The 27129-nt window shown below is 39.4% G+C and overlaps 1 long non-coding RNA gene across 1 annotated transcript; it reads right to left on the bottom strand.

Moving 5' to 3' along the window:
• Positions 1-3321: 3321 nt before the first annotated feature.
• LOC127353224 (uncharacterized) lies at positions 3322-27111 on the bottom strand. The gene is made up of 3 exons (XR_007881256.1): positions 26903-27111; positions 3756-3887; positions 3322-3595 (listed from the first exon to the last, which is right to left on the bottom strand). It is a non-coding gene; the product is annotated as an uncharacterized LOC127353224 (long non-coding RNA).
• Positions 27112-27129: the final 18 nt, after the last annotated feature.

A 27129-nucleotide genomic window follows, 5' to 3' on the forward strand; every position in this document is an offset into this window, starting at 1 on the left:
GATTGGTCTAAACTTAACACCAGTGTGCACATTAAACAGTGTGGTGTAATGAAATTGCCTCAGTCGTTGGAACGGTGTTCAAACTCCATATCTGCCAAAGCACACAAGGGAGATCATTAAAAATGAGGAGAGTTGGAGTCCTATTTGCCAGCCACCTTACCAAACTCTCAGACCATCTATTAGTTTGGCACTGTAGCCCTATCTCTGTTTATTGCTCTGTCTAAACACAAATGTCTGTAACTATGTGCTTTGACACAAACAGAGAACTCTCAGTGGCCTGAACTACCATTCTTTTCATGCCATGGCTGCTGTGAAAGGCGCCTCAGTCCAGTATTATGCAGACACTCTAATGAATTAGCTTTTGGGAACATTTATGTTCCCAGAAATGTGAGCACATTTGAGATCACAGCAGGTTCACCGAGGAGTTTTTAAAAAACAAAGGCACTGATGGCGTATGGATATAGCATCATTAAAAGTTTCTGGTTCATACCCTGCTCGGACAATATCAAGTGATGGTAACATTCAATGACATTTTCCTCACTCTTCATTGCTGTAGCCACCTGAATTCAGTCCACTGAATTGAACCCCTTGAGCGTGAGTCATAACTCGCCTTCTGGAGTGAATTTACTGAGTGTTGAAGTTGAGCTTTGAGTCATTCAAATCATTTACAGACATAGACTCTTAGCAATAGCAGGACGACTGGCCTTCTGTGCCGCTAACATTTAAATCATGAAGCTCAAACTACTGCTTCAGGCTCCATAATTTAACCACATCAGCACAGTCAGGTGATCTGAGCAGCACTTTGCAGAAGGGACTCAGACATGAGCAGAGTCCTGTGGGTTCTGTGCAAAGTTATAGTTAACTTTTAAAATTGCACTTTCTTTCCAAAGGTCATTTTTCCATGCATGAAAAAAACAAACTGCACTATATGAAGATCTCATATATAGCCTCCACTCTTTGCCTGCCTGTTTCAGGGATCCTTTGAAATAGTATCATGCTTATCTGGAGTTTCATATTCAAAATGCACATTTTTTATTTGTGCACCATTAGGCTATACAGTGTGAAATGGAAAATTCTCTATCTAATGCATACTTCTTAGTCTGGTTTCCAACCTCTTAATCACTGGTCACATCTCAGACATGTTTGAAAGAGGTCTGGTGTTGTGCCCATTGAATGCAACAGTCTGCAAACATGAGCTTAATAAGCTAAACCCTAAACCTGAACCCATACTGACTAACTGACTAGTTAAAATAGACCGAAAAATGACAAACGTTGAAGGGATAAACACAAATCTATGTGGAAAAACAATAAGTTTTCTTGCTATTAAGCGTGAATTATTTCTCATGATTCTTCAAGTCTCCACTTCAATGTAAAACGGCAGCACTAGCTCAGGCTGTGGGGACTTGGCTTGGAAACTAGAGGGTGGCCCAGGGGATTAATAAAGTAAATATTCTTCTTAAAATACATGCATATAGCACACAGGTTGAGTTTAATAGCAGTACTGCTATCAACTTTCTTTGCTATTGTTCGCTGCTGTACACATAGGAGATGACTGATGGGCATTAGGAATCTGAAAACACAGGGAAGAAATAAAAAAAAAAGGGAAAAAAAGAATCCAAAAGTCTTGCGTGTGGATCAATGAAGTCCACGTGTCCCCTGGGCACTACTATTGTTTGTGCTCTTCTATATCCAAAGGGATAATGTGATAATGTTGCTGATTATAATGACATTGTCAAATGGTCTAAGCTGTACTACTACACAAGACTTCATACTGATTCAGCTGTTAGAAGGACTACATAAGATCATTGCTTGTAAGTGTGTGGACTTTTTTAATCCCCCATAAAGCACATAGTGAAGTGTCCACATATTTGGATCAACATAGATTTTCGTATGAATTGCATCCTCTGAATATATGTTTGTTCTAAAGCAAGTTGGGTTCCAGTATCCCATTGTCCATTTTAGATCTGGTTCCCGCTCGACAAAATACTGGGATTCACTGAAGCTCTGACCCTAACAAATCTCTTATCTTAACTTTTATCTGCCCTCATTGGTTTTTAAAAGCAAAAAGACACAAAGAAAACAGTATTCAGGCAGCGGGGTTCTTATTTTTAACAGCCACCGATTGCTTGTTAAAATGACAACAATAGCTGTTGTTAGATTGTATCAGCTGAAAATAATTAGCAGAAGTTTTTTTAACGGCTAAAATTAAACTTTTTGTTTGCTCTCCCAAATCTCTATGTACTCAGCCACAGATTGTTTCCCAGGGACATAAATGCGAGCAAAGTGGACTTTGTGTTTTCGCAGTTCATCATGACCATATGAGTTACTTGCAAATGTTGATAGCTAAGCCTAATTAATCGATGCAAATCATTTGAAATAAATACACAGAAATAAATAGGGATTTGAAAGGATTCAGATTTGATGACTGGATACAACACCAGATTCACATATCTATAATATCAAACACTGAGCATATACAAAATATGATCTTGCAAGTACATCCACCATTAAAGTGCCATTCTTAAGTTATTTTAAGGCACATTTCTGCAAACCCTCTTTACTTGCTTTTCATATACAAGTAGACTGGCAGTTTAAGTCACCATACTGTGGAAGATCCATCATTACAAACTTTGACTTTAGAGACATACAATATTTTAAATTGTTAAATTATTTAAATTACATGTTTTATCAAATTATTACATTGTATTAATTATAATCCATTGCAATCCAGACAGTTTGATTGTATATAATAAAACTGCAACAGTGTTAGGCAGACAGCAGTGGATTATATGAATAACAAATACTTTTTATTGCATACCCCCACATAATATAGTGCTATCACTGGTCACAAATATTTCACACCACAGGTTTACACACATCAATGTATTACCCTGAGCTTTTGGTGCTCCCCTGGATCAAAGGGCAATTGACATTAAATAACTTTCTTAAATTAGGCCAGCTTGACTTTGTTGGCAGGCTGTCACCAAAGGTCAAGCTATTCCTTTCTTAAATGCGAGGCATGGAAGAATTGGCAGGTATTAACATATTAATAATGTGCTGTTCTGCATATAAATAGGTCTGGTGGATAGCTTAATTCTCTCACCAGTTAAAGGTCAGTCACAGAGCAAGTTGTCTGGGTAACATGAAACAGAAAGAATACCAAATACTGAATGAATGTAATGCTTTGACATCCTATGAAATGTTTTTTTACTCCTGTGCATCAAGAGTACCCTGTGGAAGAGTATGGTATGCTATAGAATTTCAAAATAATTGCTTATTATGCTTAATGATAGTCTCACACAACATTCAAGCTATCCCGAGTGTCATTTATTTGCATGCCTCTGGCACATTCACTGGTCTGAGTGGTTCTTCATGCCTCGCTTCCATGGAAGCTGAAGCATGAAATAAATTTTACATGAGCTGAAGCTAATCCGCGGCAGGCTGATTAGGTGCTAAAAAGGGAGTAATTCACCAGATAATGAATACAGCTCGATAAAAATGTTCTGCAAATGTCAATGATGACGCATAATCCCTCAATAACTGTCACTTTTTCTTTTTCTTCTTCTTTTCCACCCATGGCTTTCAGGTCTTCTCACTGCAATTCAGAAAAAAATAAATGTGACGAATGATGCCAGCTATGTAGATACAAGTATATATGAAAAACACATTTATCATTCAGCAAACAGCCTTTAGACATCAGCAGCAATCTCCCATCAATCTGTCACCATGTACAAAGAATAATTTAATTGTTTTACCGTTTTTACCGCTGTGTAGTCGCAAGTTTCAACTCACACAAACAGCTTGACATCTATCTCGGAGTATGGTGGCAGCTTGAATGTTTCTCACTTTTTCATGCTGGTTTATGATAGCAAGCTCTCCTTGCTGTCCTAGAAATAATAACGTAAAAAAGAGACAGAGAGTCCTTACATATAACATTCAAGATTCAAGAGGTTTATTGTCATATGCACAGTAAGAAACACAGTGGTTAATACGTACAATGAAAATCTTACTTTGCCCGACTTCCCTTTCCACAACACCCAAGTAGAAGAAGAATATAATTCTCTGAACAAAGAGGGATTCCATTTTAAAAGAAAGGGGCAAAGAGGGCAAAAGCTCAGCGGGGGAGTGAGGAGAAGCCGGCTCTCAGGTTGGCTGAGAAAAGGCACAGGTTACACTCCGTTATCTTTCCAAACACACGTGGACACGCACTCCCATCCAGGCAGCGGGTCTGGTGCCCATTGTCTGCTGGAGGCGAGGCAGTCTGGTGACATTATGACAGTAGCTATTGTGCGCCAGTACTGAGATGGGTATTTTGTAATGGACTGGCAAAGCAGTGGCGGCCTGTGGCTTCGCAAGGCTGTCATTGCGCTCCGTCGGCATCCATTGGCAGGGCAGATGTGACATTTAGCTGGCCATTGCCCCGCTGGTCCCTCCTTTGAGCTGGAAGAGGAGATAATGACATGGCTCACTCTCCGAGTTGGAGAGGTGCACTGTGTGCCCAATGTCACACATGACCTTTATCATTTACGTCACAATATTTGTCACTCTCATTTATCAAAAGCTCACCTTGATAAGTTTCCCTGCTCTCCCGTGGCCACAATCCTTCATCTCCTTGCTGAAACTGGGAATCAATATTGAAATGCCAGCATCTGCACTGTTGTCTGTGTGTGGGGTTTTGTGTGTTCCATTACTGTGATGCAGGCTACACAGGATGAGTGGAATTTTAATCAGCGGTTCATAATTAAACAAAGAATACCATAACAAAGGCAGATAAGGTGGTCTTGGGATTTACTGAGAATGAGAGAGAAAATGAAAACATCTCTAAGCCTGGCGAGTTGTCCTTGAACGTGGTACATCTGCAGCCATACATAAAAACCATTAAGTGAGTTCTGCCAGAGTACTGAAAGTGATATGTGCCTGTCGTTCTGGTTGTTACATCAGTGAACTGACAGGGGTCATTTATATTTATTTAAATAGGCCTGATTCATTTACATTCATTTACATTAGATTTGATGACTAAGTGAATGCTGTTGCACTGTGTGCTGTACTAGTGTGAACTACACTATCACAACTTCTGTTGACTCTTACATGTAGAGGTATAACACTATGTAAATTTCCCTGAATTCAGTATATGACCGTTTTTGCTTCTATGCTCTGTGATCTAAATAGTTACTGTATATTAAAGTATATTAAATAATTATAACATAATATAATTAGGTTAGTACTAAATACAGTGTAAAGAACGTCCTCCTGGACAGCTTTGGCAGTGGGAATGTTGATATGATGATGTCTTGTAATCCATGCTAGTTAGGTTAACTCCTGGATGTTCAACTCAAATGATGAATATGAATGTGGAACCAGAGCTGGAAAAGCGTCATATGTCATTTAGATATATTGTTCGGAAGCGTCATGACAACACAATCAATAAAACAAGCTAAACTGTTTTTGAGGCTTGAGCTCTGCTACGGTATAATGTTCCTTTATGTTTGCATCAGTCAGTCAGTCCGATTTAACTGCGTGGAGCACAAGTTGCAGTTGTCCAGGAATTAAATCTCACTACCATTAGATGGACCTCCAGAATTACATACAGCTACTTAAGTGTGTAAAATATAAAAATGGACACATTGTAAGCATAAAGTGCACTGTTTGCATTACACTATATTTAAATAAAATTGGAAATATGACAAACTTGTCTTAATGGACTTCTTTTACATTTTCTTAAGATTTGAGATTGATTTGATTTTTAAGATTTGAGAATATAAAAGTTGGAGTCTTGTAAAAATGACAGAGCAGTATGACACATTGAAAATAGTGTTGTTGTTTTTTCCTTATTGACTATATGCAAACATTTGAATCAAATAATCTTTGTAGTAAGAATTAGGGCCCATGACTACCATTTAATATTTACATTTGTTTTTAGTTTTCCCTGCTGTACAAAAACATGGATTTTGTAAATGGTTACACTACCCCTGACATCCCTGTGTTGTCTTTATTAATTGTTAAAGTTACAGCAATCCCATATCTTCTCCCAACTTAACAATTCTCTAACAAGCAAACATTACATCTATCCTATTAAAAGGATGAGGATCATTCAGCTTGTACCGCTAGTGATCTGAAAATAGACAGGGAGATATGTGGCACTCTTCATCACTGTGTAGAGCATGCATGTGGTAAATGATGCCCTGTGCTCCCCTCAGTCGTCAGTTGGAGCCTACTCAGATCAGAGCACCAGAATATGAGTAGCTGATTCTCCAAAATAAGATGTGTACTCCCTTGGCAGGCAGTAAAAGACAGAGCTGAGGTGGTGGTGGTGTTGGTGGTGGGGGTGGGGGTGGGGAGGGATGTATACAAAATAGCAGAACAAAGTTTAGTTGCAGAGGCAGAAAAGGAGCTCCACAAGCCATGGGTGCCTTTGAATCAGATTCAAACCGTGCTATCAGAGAAGTCAAGCAGCTCATTATTACATGAAGTGCATATTAAAGGGGGATTATAGACGTGAAAGTGGGCTCAAATGCTAATCCTCTTCAACAGGTGCAGGAGTGTTGATTACGGGAATGCCACGAGTGGTTCAATGAGTGTTTCTACACTGCTACTGCAGATAGTAATGAAAAAATCTCTATGTTCGTTTTATTTAAATACTCAGTGTTTAAATGTGATGTGACCGTGATGTGTTTTCACATTAGGCATTAGGTTTGCTACAAACCACCACCATTTCTTTGTGTTATTCCAAAAAACAGTGGGAAAAAAGAAAACAATTCTATCAAAAAACTACAGTATCTTGATTTTCTGATGTTGCAGCAGCGTTTCAGGGGTGAATGCTGAGTCAGTGAGGATGATTTTCAAATTGATCTTGGTGAAAGACTGTAGTCTTTCTCTGTTTGGTTAATAATACATTCTCATGGGAAATATATTATTTCCATAAATATTATGTATCATTATCTTGAGGTGATTATGGCAGACCACAGGAGAAAAAGGGAAACCTTTCCAACAAAAGGGAGCTCGAGCGCAACAAGGGCAATCCTCTCCACTCTCTGGTTGTCATGGTAACTTATTAGACACGGGGAGGCATGCACATTTTGTCTTATTGGCCTTTTTGCTCAATTATATGGTATACTTCACATTTGTATCTGTGCATTCATGTTTTTGTGCATGATGTACATTCACACATTACCAATGATCTGTGCTTAGATTTTGTATTTTTAATATGCGCTACAGTGACTCCTTCATGCAAAATTATAGATTTAAACTATGCCTGCCAACCGGTTTTTGCCTTTAGGAACAGGCATGTAAATAATGCTTGTATGTCTCAGACAAGCTGTTTCTTCATTACCAGTGCTGCCATTTCGGCAGGGGCACTTGCAGAGCACAGCAGGACAAAGATTGCACAAGCTGCCAGATGGTGGCCTAACTGATGCATTCATGCCATAGGGCATGCACTGGCACAATACAGCCGCACTTTGTCAGGGAGGGTGTTAAATACATGGGAAACTCATGGGAACAATTATGCTAAGCAGTACTAATGAATTATAAGTTGTGTAATGCATCAAATTTTGAATGCTCTGTGTAAGTGTACATAAAGCTGCAGGAATTAATACAAACGTTTTACTTTATTTAGATTAAATCTACTTTTTTAACAAATCTGTTCTGTAAAATACAGACCAGACCTGACTTCCAGACATGTCCTCCTGTAATCAGATAAAATCAGCTAATATGAAGCAGTGTTGAGCTGGTTGTACTGACTGAGGCCCAGGTGTGAGCCAGGTAAACACACACCTCCACCAGTACTGACACAACAGCTTCCCCTAATCTATGGGATCACAATGGGAATTTATAGAACTCCCTCTCAACTCTGCCTGATACGTTATCTCAGTTTGGACAGCTGGCTAACGGCAGTGTGGTTGCCATGGAAACATGCTCAATTTCTGACAAGGAGAAATAAGACACGGAATAGTTTTATCATAAGGACTCTGAGATATATATCAGAGTCCTTATGAGGAAAACAATGGTAAAATAAAATCCCTGATCCTTGTATTAGGGGCAGGTTTCTTCTTACAACACTAACAACTGCCACTTGTGTTTGAAGATGCAGAACTGCGGGCAGAGTTTTACTGCCAGGAATGTCTAGCAGTTATAAACTACATGTGACCTCTGCGAAACAAATGCATTTCTGAGCGGTATAACTGTTCTACATTGTATGTTTTACCATTGACTAATTGCTTCACTGTTTGTTTGCCCGTAGACTCTGAAGTCTGCGCCTGAAAACAGCCACAAGGCACACTGCCCGGTTATTAGAAATAAAAATATACAAAAATGTTTTTTACAACCCAGAAATTAGGGCTTGCACAGATGGTTCATATTTCCTCTTGCCTTTGAACTACCACTAAACCTTGCCTTCTTTTTCTCCCTCCTTCCTTTTCTTCCTCTTTCTGAATGGCAGTCATTTGCAAACTAATGATGATTTGCAGTTTGATCCATAGACTGGTTTAAATTGCCTCAGCACCCTCCAAACCTTGTTATCCTATCCCATTTAGTGTTGTTAAAATATTTGAATGAAACTGAGGCACATTGTCACAATATGCCTATAAATTATACTATAAGACTTATAGTATAAGTACACTTTCGATTCAGGAAGTGATTAAGATGCTCTTTCAGGGGAGTGACATCATTGGTCTAGCCAATACTATTATTTTTTACCATTTCCATTTCAGACCAGTAATTTTTTCCAAGCTGCCATGTTACGTGCTTTAGATTTGTGTTGATATAAAAGACTACAAGTTGTCCTGACAGCTACATTTACAACAGCTCTGTCATACCTCAAGTCCAGGTATAACCTGAGCACAGGGACAATGTAACTTATTAGACGTGTTCTCTCTTGTATTACCCCTTAGGACTCAAAAATGTAGCAATGTGGCAGATAATCTGAGGAATATGTAATGCGTGTGGGAGCAATGGGATCATGGTGATGGATGGAAGTAGTAGCACCATGAGTGGCAGTGTGTCCACACCAAATGTGAATACTGCTCCTACAGACTGTGAAAACTGAGCCAGGCTGTCTGCTGTAAGATGTTGATTAGTTGCTAATCACTCCTGGAGTGGAGCCATTAGTGATTCAAAATCATGGCAGGAAGAGCTTTTAACCAATTAATAGTTGAAGTCATTTTTCAAGCAAAAATTCCAAACATTTGATGGTTCCAGCTTTTCAAATGTGAGAATGTATTATTATTATTATTATTATTATTATTATTATTATTATTATTATATTAAGACTGTTTTGGACTGTTGGTCGGACAAAACAAGATATTTAATGACGTGGACTTGAATTCTAGGATGTTTGTGAAGGGCATTTTTTCACTGTTTTCTGATGTTTTATAGGCCAAATAATCAATCAAGAAAATAATTGGCAGATTAATTGATAATTAAACCAATTGCTAGTTGCTGCCAAAAAGGGATCTGTCCTATTTTGGAAAACGTGGTGCTAAAATCCATGAACTTGGAGAATCAGGCAGAGTTATTAGGAGGCTATTAAACAGCAGTTGTAGGATTTAGGAGGATCTATTGGCAGAAATGGAATATAATATTCAAGTATGTTTTCATTAATGTATAATCACCTGAAAATTAGAATTGTGTTTTTGTTACCTTAGAAGGAGCCGTTTTATCTACAGAGGGAGTGTGACCTATTCCACGGAGTCCACCATGTTGAATCGCCATGTTTCTACAGTAGCCCAGAACAGACAAAGCAAATACTGGTTCTAGATATGGGTGTTTGCGTTTTTAACGAGTTTTGCGGCCACCTAGTTTCTACACGCTTGTAAGGTGAGCGGTATTCAGTTGGTTGCAATCTGCAACTTCACCACTAGATGCCACTAAATGCTTCACACTGGTCTTTTAATGAGAACATACAGGTGAAGAGAATAACACTGATTATCTGGTTATCATGGCACCTGTCAGTGGGTGGGATATATATATAAGGCAGCAAGTGAACATTTTGTCCTCAAGTTGATGTGTTAGAAGCAGGAAAAATAGGCAGCGTGAGGATTTGAACGACTTTGACAAGGGCCAGATTGTGATTGCTAAATGACTGGGTCGGGGCATGTCCAAAACTGCAGCTATTTGTTCTCGGTCTGCAGTGGTCAGTACCTATCAAAAGTGGCCCAAGGAAAGAAGACTGGTGAACCAGAGACAGGGTTATTGATGTACGTGGGGAGCGAATGCTGGCCCGTGTTGTCCGATCCAACAGATGATGCTGGTTCTGGTAGAAAGGTGTCAGAACACACAGTTCATCACAGTTTGTTGCGTATTGGACTGCTGAACGGTGTACATAATGATCTCTGCATTAACTGCTCTAATCCTGTTGATTAACCCTAATTGTAGTTTGATAATGTTCATCTTAAGTACTTCTGTTCCATGAAGAATCCATAATAAAAGTAATAATAGCGAGTTAAAAAGGAGTAATGATAAGAAGACAATAAAAAGAAGAAAATTATTGGTTCACACAGGCTTTCAGATGAAGTCACATGTAAGCTTCTCTGACTTTATGCAAACGTTCGTGACAGCTGCCTGATATCTTCCATTATAAGCAGCGTGGCGCAGGTGTCTGTCTCCTCTCTGATTCATCCTGGTAATAATCTCTCTGACTTGCTGCTATTTCCAGGCTAATTGATGTCTGAAAAGCAAACCCGTCCAGGTCCTAGAATAGATCTGACTTCCACCCACTCATCTCACAAGGAATCCAAAGTGGCATTTGTCCAGTGTTGCTGCTCTCCTGTCAGTACGGGTACAACGTATGACTACAGTATATTACACTTGAATGAGTCACTAAAGCCGTTTATTTATGTCTCACACACACACACGCACGCAGGCATAAGGTCCCCTCAGTGTGTTCAGCCACATGAAAATGCCAACAGAAGTTGTGAACAATGTTGTGTAATTGTCCAGAATCTCTGATTGCAAAAGAAGTTGAACAATTTAAGTTGTTTTTCTTTAGAAGTACGGTGGAGACAAAACTTTCTCCCATGCTGTGAAAATGCTTTTGAGTCTACATTCGACAGGCAGTTCAAGAGGATGTCTACATGATGGCTTTCTCTGTGAAAGCAGATGAAAGAGTGTTAAAGGGGTAAAGGTGGGCTGGATAACAAGTGGCTCCCCTGACCCTGCCTGCTGGCACTTTAGGCTGTGTTCCCATTATACCCTCACCTGCTAGTCTCTCAATCCAACCCCAACCTCCACCCCTGTCAGCCTCTGATCCCCGTCTCCTTTACAATGGTCAAAAATGGACCACTCAAATTACAGTCTTGTGGTGCTTAAAATAGCCAACAACTGTGTGTGTGTGTGTGTGTGTGTGTGTGTGTGTGTGTGTGTGTGTGTGTGTGTGTGTGTGTGTGTATGTGAGGAGGGAGTGCGGATGGTCTTGTTTTTGCGTCAGCCCCTGCCATGGTAACCAGCCTTGGCTGGTGAGCGTCTCCCCCTTCTTCAAACATTTCTTTCCATTAACATCAAAGAAAGCTGTCCATACCAATATTGCTAATTGCATTCTGCTTGTGGTGCGTTACATAATAATCGAGCATCCTAACATGCTGATTGAAGAAGTAAACATGTGTACACAGCGCACACAAGGGACAGCAGAGACTGACACTAGTATTACATGCAGCCCCCCCTCCCCCCATCTCTTTCTCTACATGTACAATGTGCAGTGCCTGTATTTACAAACCACTGTGTGTCAGTTGTTACAGATAAGGAACTAATTGAGGTCGTGTGAAATTGAAATTCAGCATTAAAGGAGACAGTTACAGTGACAAAGCGGAGAGAGACAAACACGGTGCTTTTCATCATGACAAAATTATGAGGAGCATTATTTTAAAATGGTAGTAAGTGGATAGAAAGCAATTGGACGTCGAAGTGTTGGACGTCTACAGATTTCTGCTTCATCAGCCTGGTGAGGCACAGCACTGTGTCACTGCACATCTGTCTGTTGCTGTTTGAAGGATGTTTGTGTGCCATCATGGGCGTACTTAGACCTGATTTGTCACGTAGTGCATTTAAGGGAAGCTCAAGGCCTGCTAGATCCCAATTCCCATCTTTAATCTGCAATTTTTGCATATTAAACCTGCAATAACCTATAATTTTGTTTGGCCACTTGGGGGCAGCAAAAACAAGCCGTGAACACAACACGGACATATCACACCTTTAATGTGAGTATTTACACATCTAGCAGCATTCAGTTTGGAAGTCCTATTTCTGGCCACCTGATGAATCGAAGTTAAATATTCACTCTTGTTTTAGTTCAGTTTTGAGCTCACCATCTGGCTCTTTAGCTGCTAAATGCTTCCCTAGTTTCACAAGCTTGTTGCTAACGTAACATAGCTGTTTGGTGCTGAGCTGTTTGGTGCTGAGCTGGTATTGTACAATCAGTGAAAGTGAACTAAAGCAGTAGCTGAAGTTTCTGACTCAAAAATAAGCTGAACAACACCATAAAACTCTGACATTTGGGTGATTGTTATGGAAATGTTTATTATAGCTGCTTTAAAGTAACTTTCGGTTTGTTTATTTTTTCTTTGTAGAAAGGGATTTATAAACGGGGACTTTGGAGTATCCCCAACTGACCTTGTCTCAACTCACCATGGAAAGAGAGTCAAGCACCAACTGTGTAGATTCATTACAGAGCCAGCACTGCGCACAGGGGTAAGCTCAAGTCTGCTCGTCGTTGGTACAGCTCAACATCCCACACAAACACTGGCTCCCTCTCATTCCTCTCCATGTGGGTAGATCTATGCAGTGTACTCAGGCCAGGTCTAGCCAAGCACCCTGGGTCTAATCCTGGCCGCCTCCCTCAGCCCTGGATTCAGTAGTGGACCCTGCTGTCCCTCGTCTGTCCTCTTTTGGTCACTTCATCAGAGACTTTGGATCATATTTCATCTGGCGTCTTGCCTGGCTTCAATTTGACATGGGAGACGCAACCAGTAGCTACTGACCCCAATAAGAAAACTTCCAAGGTCATGGAGATATGTAGACCCCTCTGTTGTGATAAGGTTCCTGATTCCCAAAGTGGGATTCAATTCTTATTGTCTCAAACTCATAAAGTAAATGGAAAGAGTAGAAAATACACTCCAAAGACTTAATAACCTACTAAATATTTTTAGTTTAGACACTCTAGTGTCTAATAAAAATAAAATACAGCCCTTTTAATTTCTCTCATACATTTAAAAACTCTTGCTAAATACAGAGAGGTGAATGAACACTAAACCTAACGGTACAGTTTCATCCATACATCTCTATCTGAAATCACAGTTTTTTTTGTCCATGTTATAGCAACTGTTAGGTTCAATCCATCCACTCTGCAGCTGCCATTTGCTTCTGTCGATATTACTGTTGATTTCATACGGTCATTAATCCTCAAGCATGCAGAATGTTTTTAGTGAGGTTCATTGGCCGCGCTGGATTTCTCAGAAAATTATTAAATGATGATAGGGATGGTGTAGAGAAAATTACACTTGTTTAGGCTCGTGTACCATATGGCAGCAGTGATATCGCCCACTTCAACAAGCCTAATGGACAGCACTTAAGACTGAACAATTTACTGCAACAAAAGGAGGGTGTTTTTTTAGTGAGTAAAATGCTTTTAAATTGAATAACTTTGTATTCGTGAATTTCCACCTGGCTGCTTGTATTCTGTGAAGCTCAAGGCAGCTGCCTGTCTTTACCTGCATGCTGTCAACACTCATCTGCCCTCAGTCCTTCAGTGAGTAATCTAATTGCATTTGGTTTCTTCTCTTCTTCCACTGTTCAGGTGCATCTGTGCATGTGTGTGGTGTGTGTTTACCTACCAATACATCAGAAATCAGAAGCCTTCTACCGATCACTATACGTTCTGATTATTCTTCGAGACTCAGTGAGCTTAAAATAAAATCTAAATGTTTCATGTTCAAATTATTAAAAGAATACTCACAGGGAAGTAGAGATACAGTTAAAAGTGTCCATCCCAGATTTTCAGAGTCTAATGTGATGTCTTCAGATTGTTTATTAGGGTTTCCATTTGTTGTTGCCAAGGCAACAACTACTCTTCCTGTGGTCCATATTCAAATAAAATACATATATAAACAATGTTTGCACTTGAACTATATGGGGATGTATGATAATAATTGAGGCAGATAAATTAGCAGCCAATAATGGTAATTTAATATCATTATAGATTTTCACTATAATTTAATAACAGCCGAAAAAATATTATTAAAAATGATTTATGTCAAATTCTTATGCCAAAAAAATGACAGGCTTTATGCTCTATGAAAGTATGTTTGTGATGAACGTTACTAGAACAAATAAAAGAACAATAGTGATGTCAGTTAGATTGGTTATGTCAGGCCTGTAAAATGTTAAATCACCCATCTTTGCTAGCTACATCTCAGCCTTTCGTACTCTCAGGAATTAAAAAATTTGCCGTTAAATAAAACGAAATAGAACCAAGACATCTCTGTAATAAAAGGCTGAACCAAAAGGAAATAAGTATGTGAAAAGCACTGAGCATTTTCAGCATGCAGTCGGCTTCCAAGTGTTTGGTCACAGCCTGCGTGTAGTGTCTGTCTTGTGTCATGTTGAGGTAATGTTTTGTGATTCATGACAAATCAAATTGAAATCACCTTGTCTGCTTTTTCCAATGCCTTAGAGAGGACGAGAGAGTCTGTCTCTCTCCTCTTCTTGCCATCAGCCTCAAAGGGACACACACACACACATACACAGAAAGACAAAACATAGACCCTGAGGTGCATTAAGTCTGAAGAATTGACAGATGGAATCAAACAGTGAGAACAGATGAAAGACAAGCCACAATATGTCTGCTTGTATGTGTGTGTGTGTGTATGTGTGTGTGTGTGTATGTACGATCAAAGCTAATCTCGCCTTTCCTCAAGGCGATCCCGAAAAACACAGTGTCACTGTTTGCTCAGCAGAGGTTTGAGTGTGAATACATTGCTATGATTAGATTTGTGCTATTATTCAGATCACGGGGAAACTAAAACACAATGCACAGCGCTCCCAATCCCAAATGGAAAAGGAAATAGTGCAAGGTGAACAGATACGGCTTTTTGATTAATCAATAGATGTGATAACGAGGACAGTCAAACAGACGCCTTCACCTGCCTGACTTTGGCAAACTGTGTCATGAAAACACAATTCTTGCCTCACCTGGGAACTCCTGGTGGAAGCCTTGCGGTTGTGAAATTTCATCATTTCACTGCGTCAATTCACAAAGCATTTATCGCGTAATAATGAACAGGGTAATATATTTGCAAATCAGATTCTCGTTTATCACCCGCTCAACCCTGTAGAGTAATCTCAGGACGCCCTGCAGGTGATTTAGGACTGAGGTTGAGCACTACCGAGCTCTACCGTGTTCACATAAATGTAGATAATTCAAATATTCTCAGAGCACAAGAGGGAGGAAGAAGATGATCGATATTTGCTGGGACTTTACACAGGGCTTATATCACGTCTCCGCTTGTGGCATTTCTCAATAAATGACGTGTCGTAGGTCTGCTTGGGAGCTGTGAGATCCATACCGCTAATAAATCTCTCGCCCATCTGTCTTCCTGGTTGGGGGTCTCAGAGATACTGCAGTCTTGGCTTAATTTAGGGTGATTCCCTGAATAAAGGATAAAAATAAAGACGTAGCAGTATGTGACTAGCATACAAGAGGAATTGACCACAGGATTGCTGGAAAACACTGCGCAATATATTTTAGTGCACTGGAAGGTTTAAATAAAAACCTTACAGTAATCCCTTTTTGATATGTTGAATTATCTGTATGCTGTTCAAACAACCTTTAATTGCTTTTTCCTGTACTCTGTGTACTCTGTGTTCCCAGCCCTTTCCTGAGAGCTATTATAATTATATTGTTGGTTTCACAATAATCTTTGAGTTGATTCATTCTTGGATGATTTGACAGCTTTGCCTTTTGTGTGTGTGTATGTGTGTATACACACACACACACACACACACACACACACACACACACACACACACACACACACACACACACTATATCATAATATTTTAACATTATATTATAATATTATTAACCCAAGTCCACTTCCTTTTTTTTTCTGGAGCTTTCACATCTGCACAGTCTTCCTCAGCGGATGGAGTTTGTATCATGGCAGGAGCAGAAAGTAACTAGGTATATTTATTCAATGACTGTACATTTTACTACAATTTTGAGGTATATCAGTATATATTTTCCATCCACCATATTTAGGAGGCAAATATTGTAATTAGTTACCCATTAATGTGCATATTAAGATTTTAAAAACGCGATCATCATAAAATATGATTGAGATTAAGCATTAGATTAAACTTCACAACCATGTATCGTTAAAATGACCTGCACCTTAAATAGCTATAATATTAAAATACTAATATATACGGTATAATAAAATAACATATTTTACTTGAGTACTACACATGTTGAATGCAGAACTTGTACTTATTGTGTTTAAACTCAGTTGATGTGTGCCAGTTTCACTAGTGAGAATTAACTGGTAACGTAGCATGAAGTAGAAGTACTGTTGCTATGGTTACCTGCAGTTTGATATATAGCTTGTGCACTGAATTAGAAGAACAGTGGTTAAATTGTTGACTGAAACTGTGTTTGAGGGTTTCCTGTTATACAATTTTAAGAGACATCTGCCACCCAAACAAAACAAGTATTTTCTATTGCAGTTGCACAATTAAAAATAAATAAAATACATTACATTTTATTAATTAGGCTAAAAGAGCAATTTAATATTGCTTTTGCATGCTTGTGTACCTGCAGATGTCTTTGACAGGATTTAATTGATAGGAAACTGTGAATTGACTGTAATTACATAAGCTTATATTACAGTTATCCAAGGTCTTGTCAGCATCAGCATTACATGACCTTCCATGAGTCACTCAGCAAATGGCATGTGAGTCTAATCAGGCGGCATATGATTGACAGTCAGGCTGGAGCAGACCTGACATCGACACAGACAGAGGACATACACACGCTCGGTCATCATACAACACACACCAGAGATTAGACACATACAAATATACAGCATCCACGATTGAAACGTGCACTCAGAGCACCTTGAAACATGTCAATAGAGTAGAGAAGGTCTTGTGAATCAATAGTGCTGAATTATTTTGATAATCTATACTGTTACCACACTTGCTTGGGGCTATTGAGCTGCATTCACCTCCAGTCACTGCAGCTCAAAGTGCTCACTTTATACCAGTAGATTAAGAATCACTGTAGTGGCATAAGATTTTTTAAAGGCAACCTGGCACACTCACTGATCTCCGATGTGCAGCTTTTTATCAGCTGTTAGCAAAGCTTCTTGTGGATTTTTTCTTATAATTCGTATTAAAGCAGAGCAAGGATTATCTGTTCAGAGACTAGCTTTAGCAATTCCAACAACCTTCTAATGCTATGCTTATCAACTTTTTCTTTTTATAAATAGAGCAGAATCATATTTCAACAACCGGAACATACTGTAATTTATGTAATTAGAGCCTGGGAAAAAGATGGGTGGGTTTCAGATTTGTTGGATCAGATATATGATAAAATATTCCCTAACAAAGTTTTTCCTCAGTGAGTCAGCCTTGAGTCTAACTCAAGCTACTTGCTTGCTACTAGCACTCACTATTCATGCAGCCTCTATATGGGCAGAAGGATCTTGCATGGCATCTCACACACACTGAGGTCAGAGGTCAGCTCATCAGTCATGAAGAGCGTGCTCCAAAGAGCCCTACTCACATCCTCAAGTTGCCTGATTTTATGAAGCTAGACACACACGAAGGGGCTCTTGAATGTGACTCAATAGCTCTCTAACGACCTTGTACAATCAAATCAAATGGCTCTTATACTGATTGACAATTAAAGTGCTGATCGTTACTCCTTCTCCAATCAGCAGCAAGACAAGAACTTTGCCCCAGATGTCTACTCTTTGCTTATCTGTTCTTCTAAATTTAACTTACTTGTACTGCATACGCAGCAAACTTTGTGGTTGGCAGATGAAGCCAAAACGGAAGTAACAAAAACATGCAGTTCCTTGAACAGCCACTTGAGGCTGGCTGCAATACTGAGTAAATCTCCATAAGGCCCCATATTAAAATGCCCAACTTCATAGCAGAAATTTAGCATGGAATTATCTAACAGTGAGTCATATTGGGACGGAAGTGGCAGATTCACAATAAAAAATAAACAATTTATTCATTTTTTAAACAGAAAACAGTAAATAAAAGCAGAACTTTATTCTTTTTGATTTTGTCATCTGTAATAACAAAAGGTGCTAGCAGCTAGCTAGCGTAAGCCGATGCTAATGCTAAATTTTTTTTTATTTGTGTTAACATAACGCTTTAATATTTGTATTTTCAAACTGTATGTTTCACTTTGAAGGATTTGAGGATGAAGAGTAACTATCGGTTAATGTAACACTGTCTAACAACAGTTTTAGTCGCTCAAGTGTAAACTTCCCCACGCAGTACATGGTAAGGGTTCACAGTGTAATGAGGTGGGTGACAATGTTGTGTTTTACAAGTTACTGTTATCTATAAATCTGTCCAGAAAAGCCCGTAATGTGGTGACAGTGTTGTAGTTACAGAGGAAGTTTGAGAGATTTGGTCCCCACAGCAACAGTGTATCGTGTGGCTGTGTCCCTCAGCTATTGCATACTGACTCATTTTAAGTTCCCCTGAATAAGCATGTCTCTAAAAGCCTCAAATGTAAACATTATACAAATAGTCATTTGGAGTGGTGACAGTGTGTGAGCCCTGCTTGTAGAGGCCTCGTGGAGGACTTTCTTTAAAGCCTCAATGGACATTAACATTTGTGTCAGTGAACTGAGTACCATCTTAACAACACAACTTGTCCTCTCCGCAGGCACAGATGGCTAATACATTCATGGAAAATCAAAGAGACAATCAAAATGGGGCTCTGACAATAAAAAACCCTCACTGTTGCCAGAAACAGGAGTGCAGATGATGATGTATTTATTCAGCTCTTCAGTAAATACTACCCGAGGATCTCATAAGTTTAATTTTTTCTATAGCTCTCAGTTTATTTCAGTAAGTTGCAACTTATTTGCAGTCCAAGCATTTTTAGTTGCACAATAGTAGTAAAGTTAGTGTAGTATAGTACAATATGTTGGTTTGCTGGTCCACCACTTTGGTTCAGAATAAAACATCATTCAACAATTAGATGGATTGCAATGAAATGTTGTACAGACATACACAGTCCCCAGAAGATTAATCCTACTACCTATGAGTTTACACTGAAGCCCCTCATACAAACCCTAATGCGTACCCTGTGTGCGTTCTGCCTTCGACATGCTGTCACTGGCTTAGTTTTTAGTACAATTATCTCTTACCCCTCACAAAGCGCTTCTGTGAAAAAGGTGTCCAATCATGGTATTTTGTAATACTTCTTCAAACCCATTTGTTCCTCCATAAGCAATTAATAACTGAGGAAGATGGTGTCCTGCCACCTGACAAGGTGTTGTTGTTCAGACAGGCCACAACTTGAAAGTGTGAAACCAAGTTGAAAGATTGCAAAGCAAAGCAAAGCAGAAATGAAAGAAGAATTACTCACATCAAACAAACTCTTCTTTTTCACTTTTGGCTCACAGGAAAGTGAAGAATATCCAAATAGTGTGATTTCTTTGAATGTATGCTGAAGTCTGTATGGGGACTCTGAATAGCACTGAGGTGTAGAGGCAATAAACAGAGACTGGAGATGAGACATCCAAAGGCTGGCAATGCCTAATTGGATTTCCTGGAACTGGGCAAAAATGCTTAGGCCAGGAGGTCAGCGCCTTAGACCTCCACACTCCTATAAAGCCATTTCAGACAGGGAAAATATAACAGTGGGCTTGATCTGTCTGTTGATCTACTGTACAGGAAGCTATAGATGGCCCTGATATGTGAAGAACGACCTCCTTAAAGCCTTAAAATTGGCTTTCAAATTTTCAAATGTATTAAACTGATTTTGTGCATGAGCGGCAATGATTGAGATGATAAATTACAGTGATCTTAGAAGGTGGTACAATATGTGCTTTTAATCTTTCATTTAAGAGGAATTCTACCTTGTGCTGCTGCAGGCATTTCATTTATCTGACTGCATTCAGTTCAGACTTGTGTCGTGTTAAAAGTGATATGGAACTGTTACAAGGTCTGACTTGGTACAGAAAGATTGCCATTGTGAATTTTAAGTGGCCAGGAGCTTATGCAGTCATGAGGCAAATGTTAAATTGCTGTCAGCTTAATGTAAAAAGGGTTCATGTCTGAAAGGGGCGTAATATGTTTTTACTCTAGAAATAGCAGACCATCCAGTCAGAGACCATTTTTTATTTCATTTTCAGGAAGTTAATATGACAGTAAAAGATAAAAAGACATTACAAGACATAAATGAGTATTATTAGATCCTCATTGCTGCCACTCACAGTTGAATTTGGCAGCGAGCTGTTTGTGTCTGCTCCAGAATGCCTCTCTGTGGTCAAGAACTGATAAAGGAGGTCAATTCATGATGTGTTAGATCCATTTTTCCTCTCAGAGAGCACACCGGGTCTCAAGTCAGAGAGCTGTGAATCACGGTCTGAGACGTGAGGAGCCAGACTTCCAGGTGTGTTAGATTTAACTCGGGCAGACATAACAAAAGCCTCTTGCCACAAAGATTTGCAGCTTAATGTTGCTTTTAAACATTTTTGCGTTAATGCCAGAATGAGTTGTATTTCAACGTATCGTCTTGGATGGTCTCTCCCACGCTGCTTTTCTGGTTTTAATTTTATAGCACCACATTGCTGAAGCTATCAGTAGGGTTGGCATGGTACAGAAGCCTGAGCTATAAAAGGCTTATTAGAAGTGAAGCAGAAAGTTCTTGAAGTGCTGCTCTGCGTAAAAGACGGCACCTGAATGAGTTTCAGTTTATTTCCTTTCCTGAACTATATGAGTTTGCAAAAACTTACGATTAATAAAGAGATATAAAATCATTAGTCATTAAAAGCTTTGAAGACAGCACACGATTGCTTTTCTTAATTAATCTTTTATGAGTGACCAGTCAGTCTGCTTCTGAAGCATTTTTAAAAATATTTTTCTAACTTTAGTGGCGTGTAGCAAGATGCCATCAGTTACTAATAACATCTCCAAACTCAAACACTACATTTTTATGGTAATTCTTTCCATTTATCTGCCATCTTTTTGTGAAGGCATCAATCACTGCGAAAGGTTGCTCTTGAGGTGAAAAGCTATTAAGCTTTGTACAAAAAAAAAAACAGCTTAATCTCTTTGGAGAATTGTTGTAACAATGCATAATCTTTATCCACCAAACAGAAAAGTAATTCCAGAGCTTTATGACAGCAATAACGGCGCCCCGGCCTTGACGGTGACCATGACCATGGTGAGAGAAGCGTTATTTTGTTTAAGCCAAAAGTGGGGTTTCCCATTTGGGGTGTTGCAGATATTCACATAAATTCATTTTGAAAGCTTTCCCCCAAAAACCTCATGCAAAATTTACATGGACTCCAGTTTCATCAGTCTCTATTACTTTGAGTGACAGTCGCTCTCCCCACTGAGGCTTCAGAGTGACGTATCATGATAGGTGACAGCGCTCTGAGGCTTTCTTGTTACACATAGGCGAGGATGAAAAGAGCAGATATACTATTGACAGATGGTAAATATTTTATGCAGCTGTTCGGTGTCTTCTGACTTTTCTCTTGGCCTCTTCATCTTTTAAGTATGTTATACAAAAAAAAAAAAGGTTTGAAGAGCTTTGTTCCAAAATGATTTATCTACCATTTCAGAAAATGGAAACCCACTGGCCACAATGGGCCGCTGGCACTGCTGGAAGGCATGTTATGATTTGGGAGGTTATAAATTAGAGTATTTGCCAGTAAAAGAAGTTGGTTTTGAGGACAAAGTAATTTGGGTTATTTAAGTTCTTAAGCATTTTGATGATATACCTCTTTTAATTAAATCCCCTCATTTAGCACTTGGCCTCCCAGTAAGATTTTTAAACCTGGGTCACCTCTATAACTCTGGTACATTATACACTATTTATAGGCAGCTTATCCCATTTAATTATTTGAGGTCTGTATAATAAATCTGTACTTTTAATGTATGGCTCTTTATCAAGGGGCTGGTCTGTAAATTTCTGATAATTACTGAATCACACTAAACTAATATCGTTACTACTTACATAAAAATTTACAATTCTGTATAATTAAGTCCATAATTTGTTTTATTTCTTCAATCATTTAGTGTATAAAATATCTGACAATTGTGGACAAACACCCATTACAATTGTACAGTGCCAAAGGACCCATTTTAGCTTGTTTTGTGTGACATACCATAATTCATAGTCCATAGTCCAAAGATATTCAATTACAACTGAATGTTTGTCAGTTTTACTTGATAAATTACTTAGTGATCAGTCAATTTAAAAGATGCTTTTTTTTGTTTTTCTGTTGCTTTTTTAATCTATTAAACAGCTAATAGTTTCCGTCCTATCAAGTATCCTTTATCCCTAATGAAAAATATCTAACTTTTAAATGACATTCAAGTTGAAATAACAATGCAGACACAGACTCAGATGGAAGAAGAGCTTGTTGTTGTGACAGCACAAACATAAGTAGTTATATGATGATAGTAGAAATGCTAGTCGGACAGAAAAAGTAACACCATGGCTGACCTGAGTCTTTGGCAACTTGATGACAGTTGCAAAAATTGGAAGTTTGGACAGAGTGACTCCGAGAGAGCAAAGCTATTTCAGTGTGATGCCAGGACCGATTTGTCACTTCACATGCGGCAGGAGATGACATCGATTAGATGTACGACTGATTCAGAGAAAACAAAACACAGTGGAGGTATGACTCAAAACCTGTCAGAGAGCCTTTCCACTTCTTCTACAGTCGAGAAAGCACAAAGTAGGAAAAGTTGACTCGGAGGTTTTACTCCCGACTCCAACGGGATCTCATAAAACCTATCCATCCAACAATAATTTGATCTAAAAATGCTATTTAAAGTTATATTCTGCAACAATGAAAGCTAATTTCTATGTGTGTAATTCTGCATATAATCTAACTTTGTAATTCCCTCCAGACATTGATTTTGGTGAGAAATGGAACTGCTCAGCTCAGAATAACAAGTATTTAAATAGAAAAAAGCCATAAAAGCTATCGCCTGTTCAACAGCATATTAGTGTGTTCACTGGGTTTGTTTGTTTTTGGAGGAGGGAAAAAATGATTATCCTAATATTTTTCAGATGGCTGAGCAGTTTATGATTGAATCTTGTAATTGCTGATGTTAAGTGATACCCCATTGATTTCAAGATGGGGTTTACAGCTTTTCAACAAGCAACACTACCTTCAAGGCAATTAGGAGGACACACTTCCCTGAATGAGGGAAAGCACGCGGACAGCCACCCATCAGGGGATTGGCTATGTTTTGTTTGATTTATTTATTTTTTCCGTTGTAAAGACTGTGTCAGCAGTAGTATGTGACAATCACATGAAAGGCCGGAGGTGGGGTGTCCTTGCCAGCCTCCTTACCATCCTCCCCCTCATGAAGGCCCACTTTTTCAGTACAACGATGAACTGTAACAAATAAGAGCTCATTTGGTGAATTAAATGGCCAAATTCCCTTTTCCTCTTCCTTTCTGACCTTTTGAATTTAACCAAAGCAAAAGCAAAAACTGCACCTAAATGTCCAAACGTGGCGTTTGATGATTGGTTGAGTCATTAGAAAGCAGCAGGATGCGAGTTTCTATTAGCGGCATCCATCTAAACACCAGAGGACATGCAATGACTTGCAGGGATTTGCACAATTCCCCATGTCTCCTCTGACCTCTATCTAGTGTGCTTAAGCAGGGCCCCCGAGAAAAGCATGACAACAACATTCACTCACTTTATTGCCATGGGACTACAAAGCATCAGCTGCAGGACACTAATTCATAGTTGGGCTACATTTTGCATAAGAAGCTAAATTCATTTTAAAACCATCACTATAATAGACGGTAACCTGGCTCCAGAGGCCTGTGCTGTAGAAGGGGGAGAGGATCTCAGGAGAGTAAAAAAGGAAAAGAAATACAAGACAAGCCTTTCCAAAAAGTAATTTCCTTACACTTGGACCATATAATACAAAGCTAAGCCGAAATCTAATTTTTTGAAGATTGAAAGACACATCTGTATCAAATACCCTGCAGGTTTAATGGTGGACCGTGTAAGCTGATCCTCTACATTTATGGAGCCTCCTAAAAAGATTCAAAGAAATCTCCTGGAGCTCGGTGAAAAAGGAGGAAAGGCCACACTATCTGAATCGCTCAGAGGAGGGAGGCACATTTAACAGAAACAAAAAGGTGGAGTAGATCATTTTAATTCCATCTGTAAGAAGCTACAGGTATGATAGAGGTGATGAACGCTTCAATGCTCACAGTCATTTGTATTATTAATGCGCCCAGCTGTGCATACATCCCCGGAACTCAGCATGGCCACAGATAAACTCTCCTGTCCACACTTGGAGGTGAGAGTCCCACCTTTGTTCAGCCACTGTAAAAACATATTTATAGTACAAAAGTCATCAGGATACTTGGTGTCTAATATACAGTGATCAGAGGCATTATCTTGTGCCACCAGCGAACAATCCACACAGCTTCCCTGCTTTGCATTCATTTATCATGACCTCATTTCCTGAGTACATTTCAAGCCACTCAATATTTCATAAGTAAGAGTTGTAAGGAAAATGTGTCATGTTTACTATCTGGCACTGTGGGTGAGATATTCATATAAAAACAGAAATCCTGGCATCAAAGTTCTTTTCTGTGACAAATATAATTATCTTTTATGGTTGTGTGATGGTTTCATGTTTATTTCCACATTCATAGTTTTTGGTTCACATGCAGTCCAAAGGCAATATGATTTAAAAAACTAATTTAGGCAGATGCTCTTACTTGGTAAGTGTATTCGCCTTGATGTTGGTCACAAACAGCACAAAAGATGGCATGTGGATGATTACACTGGATCGGAAATGACTAGCAATGAGTAGCTATTTCCTTCTGCTCCCCATGCAGACACACAAACACACACTCAGAGGATAAATTATATCGCTCCTGTGCATACTTCCTCCTGGCTTAACATCTTACAGCCCAATCCCCACACAACCTGCCTGAGGCCTCCCTGTCGGGCCCATCCTCTCTTCCACAGAAACCGGCCCTTATCAGAGCTCCCTCCTCCTGCCGCATGTGGCCATGTGTCCTGGAGCACCGTCCGCCGGCCGAGACGGCACAGTTCCCACAGTGCTCCACGGGAGCACCTCTTGCACGCCCGGTCAGCCGGCGAACGTGCAGCGTCAAGATGACATGGCCATATGTTCATACCCCTCGTTTCCTCACACCAAAGTGATTCTCTATCACTTCATCTGTGGTGTGACTGAGGATTTCTGTCACTTTGCCCGTGGTGTGTGTGTCTGTCTGCGTGATTCATGACATTTTGACACTTTATCAACATAACTGAGGAAGCTGTCAGGTTGGCCCCTGAATCACCTTTCACTGATGTGTGTGACCTGATTGATGCATCACTTTACGTACATATTGACCCATGTATGCACTGTACTCAGGGGAGACACTTAGTCTCTCTGGCTGCCATGTCACATCAGGAATCGGCAGAGCAGAGAAGAAAGACAGAGTATCACAGATACACCATGTTCCATACACACAAGCTGTGCTGACAATTGCAAGGCCAAGTCACCAGGCAATACTGGTTTGTCTTTACGCCTGTAAGTGTTACAAGACCAACAGTTCCCACTGGTGTACTTCAGTGATTTCAGTTTAGTTTTAACAATAATTTATAGAGTCTCTATTTAATTCTGACCTATGAATAATGATGATTTTCATTATCAATTAATAAAGAGAAAATAGAAAATACTGAAAAATGCTTCAAAAAAACTTCCAAAGTGACGTTTTGTCAGATAAGCTGTCAGTACAAGTGTTTTGATTTATAGTGATGTTAAACAGAAAAGCAACAAATCCTCACAAGTTGAAAGCACCAAAACTTTGACATTTTTTCAATACATTTTCAGCTAATTTTCTGATTTTGGCAAATCAATTAACTAATTGTTCCGGCCTTAAAATAGGGCTGCAACAATTATTTTCATTATCGTTTTAATCTGCCAATTATTTTCTCAATTAAGTCACTCAACATTTTGGTTAGAAGATACCAAAAAATAGCGGAAAATATCCGCCATGACATGTTAGGATAGCTCGTTATATCTAACCAAACTCAAAGATATTTCATTTACAAACATCAAGTCAACAAATTGTTTCAGCTCTACACTACAGATTAGGATAGCAAATTATCTTAGTCTCCACCATTGCTTTGATGGTACTGTTGATATTAACACTATTCTGTTTTTTCCATTTAATTCCACTTCCATTAACAGTATCAGATGATGCATGCTCGCGGTGTGCAAGCCATGCAGGTTCTTTTTCGCACAGTGTAGCAGCTTAACGTGTGTTTGTATTCCTTACACATGCAAATTGCTGCTGTGGCTCGTGAATATGCGAATGACCACCTTTGTTTGTTTGTTTGCATGTTTGTACAGTGTTTATCCAAAATAAAACTGCAGCACATTCCTCGTCAGTGGAGCAACCTCTGGTCAGGCAGTGTTGGGAGACAGGGAGATTAGATTAGCTGCCACCAGGATGTTAATAAATTAATGAGAGACGGTAATAGAGAGCAAGACTGTGTTTGCAAGAGAGAGACAGATAGAGAAAGCAGGGAGACGATTTTAAAAGCATAAAAAGCAGGGTGATTTCACTCATGAGGGAAGTTGAGCAGAGAACTAACAGGAAGTCTTTTCCCTCAAGAGGAAACAGAGTCTTGTTACTGTAAAAGCAACTGACCTTGTGGCTTCTGTCGGGAAGGAATGCACGCAGAGGAGACAGACACAGAGATAAACAGGAGCTCAAACAGTATAGAGGATCACCCTCCAGTGCATACACACCAGCTCTCTCTCTCCCTCCCTCCCTCCCTCCCTCCCTCTCTCACTCGCCCACTTACTCAGTATCGGTTCATCTCTCTCTCTCTCTCTCTCTCTCTCTCTCTCTCTCTCTCTCACACACACTCAGTC

Source organism: Dicentrarchus labrax, unplaced genomic scaffold (genome assembly GCF_905237075.1).
Source record: "Dicentrarchus labrax unplaced genomic scaffold, dlabrax2021, whole genome shotgun sequence".
NCBI lineage: Eukaryota > Metazoa > Chordata > Actinopteri > Moronidae > Dicentrarchus > Dicentrarchus labrax.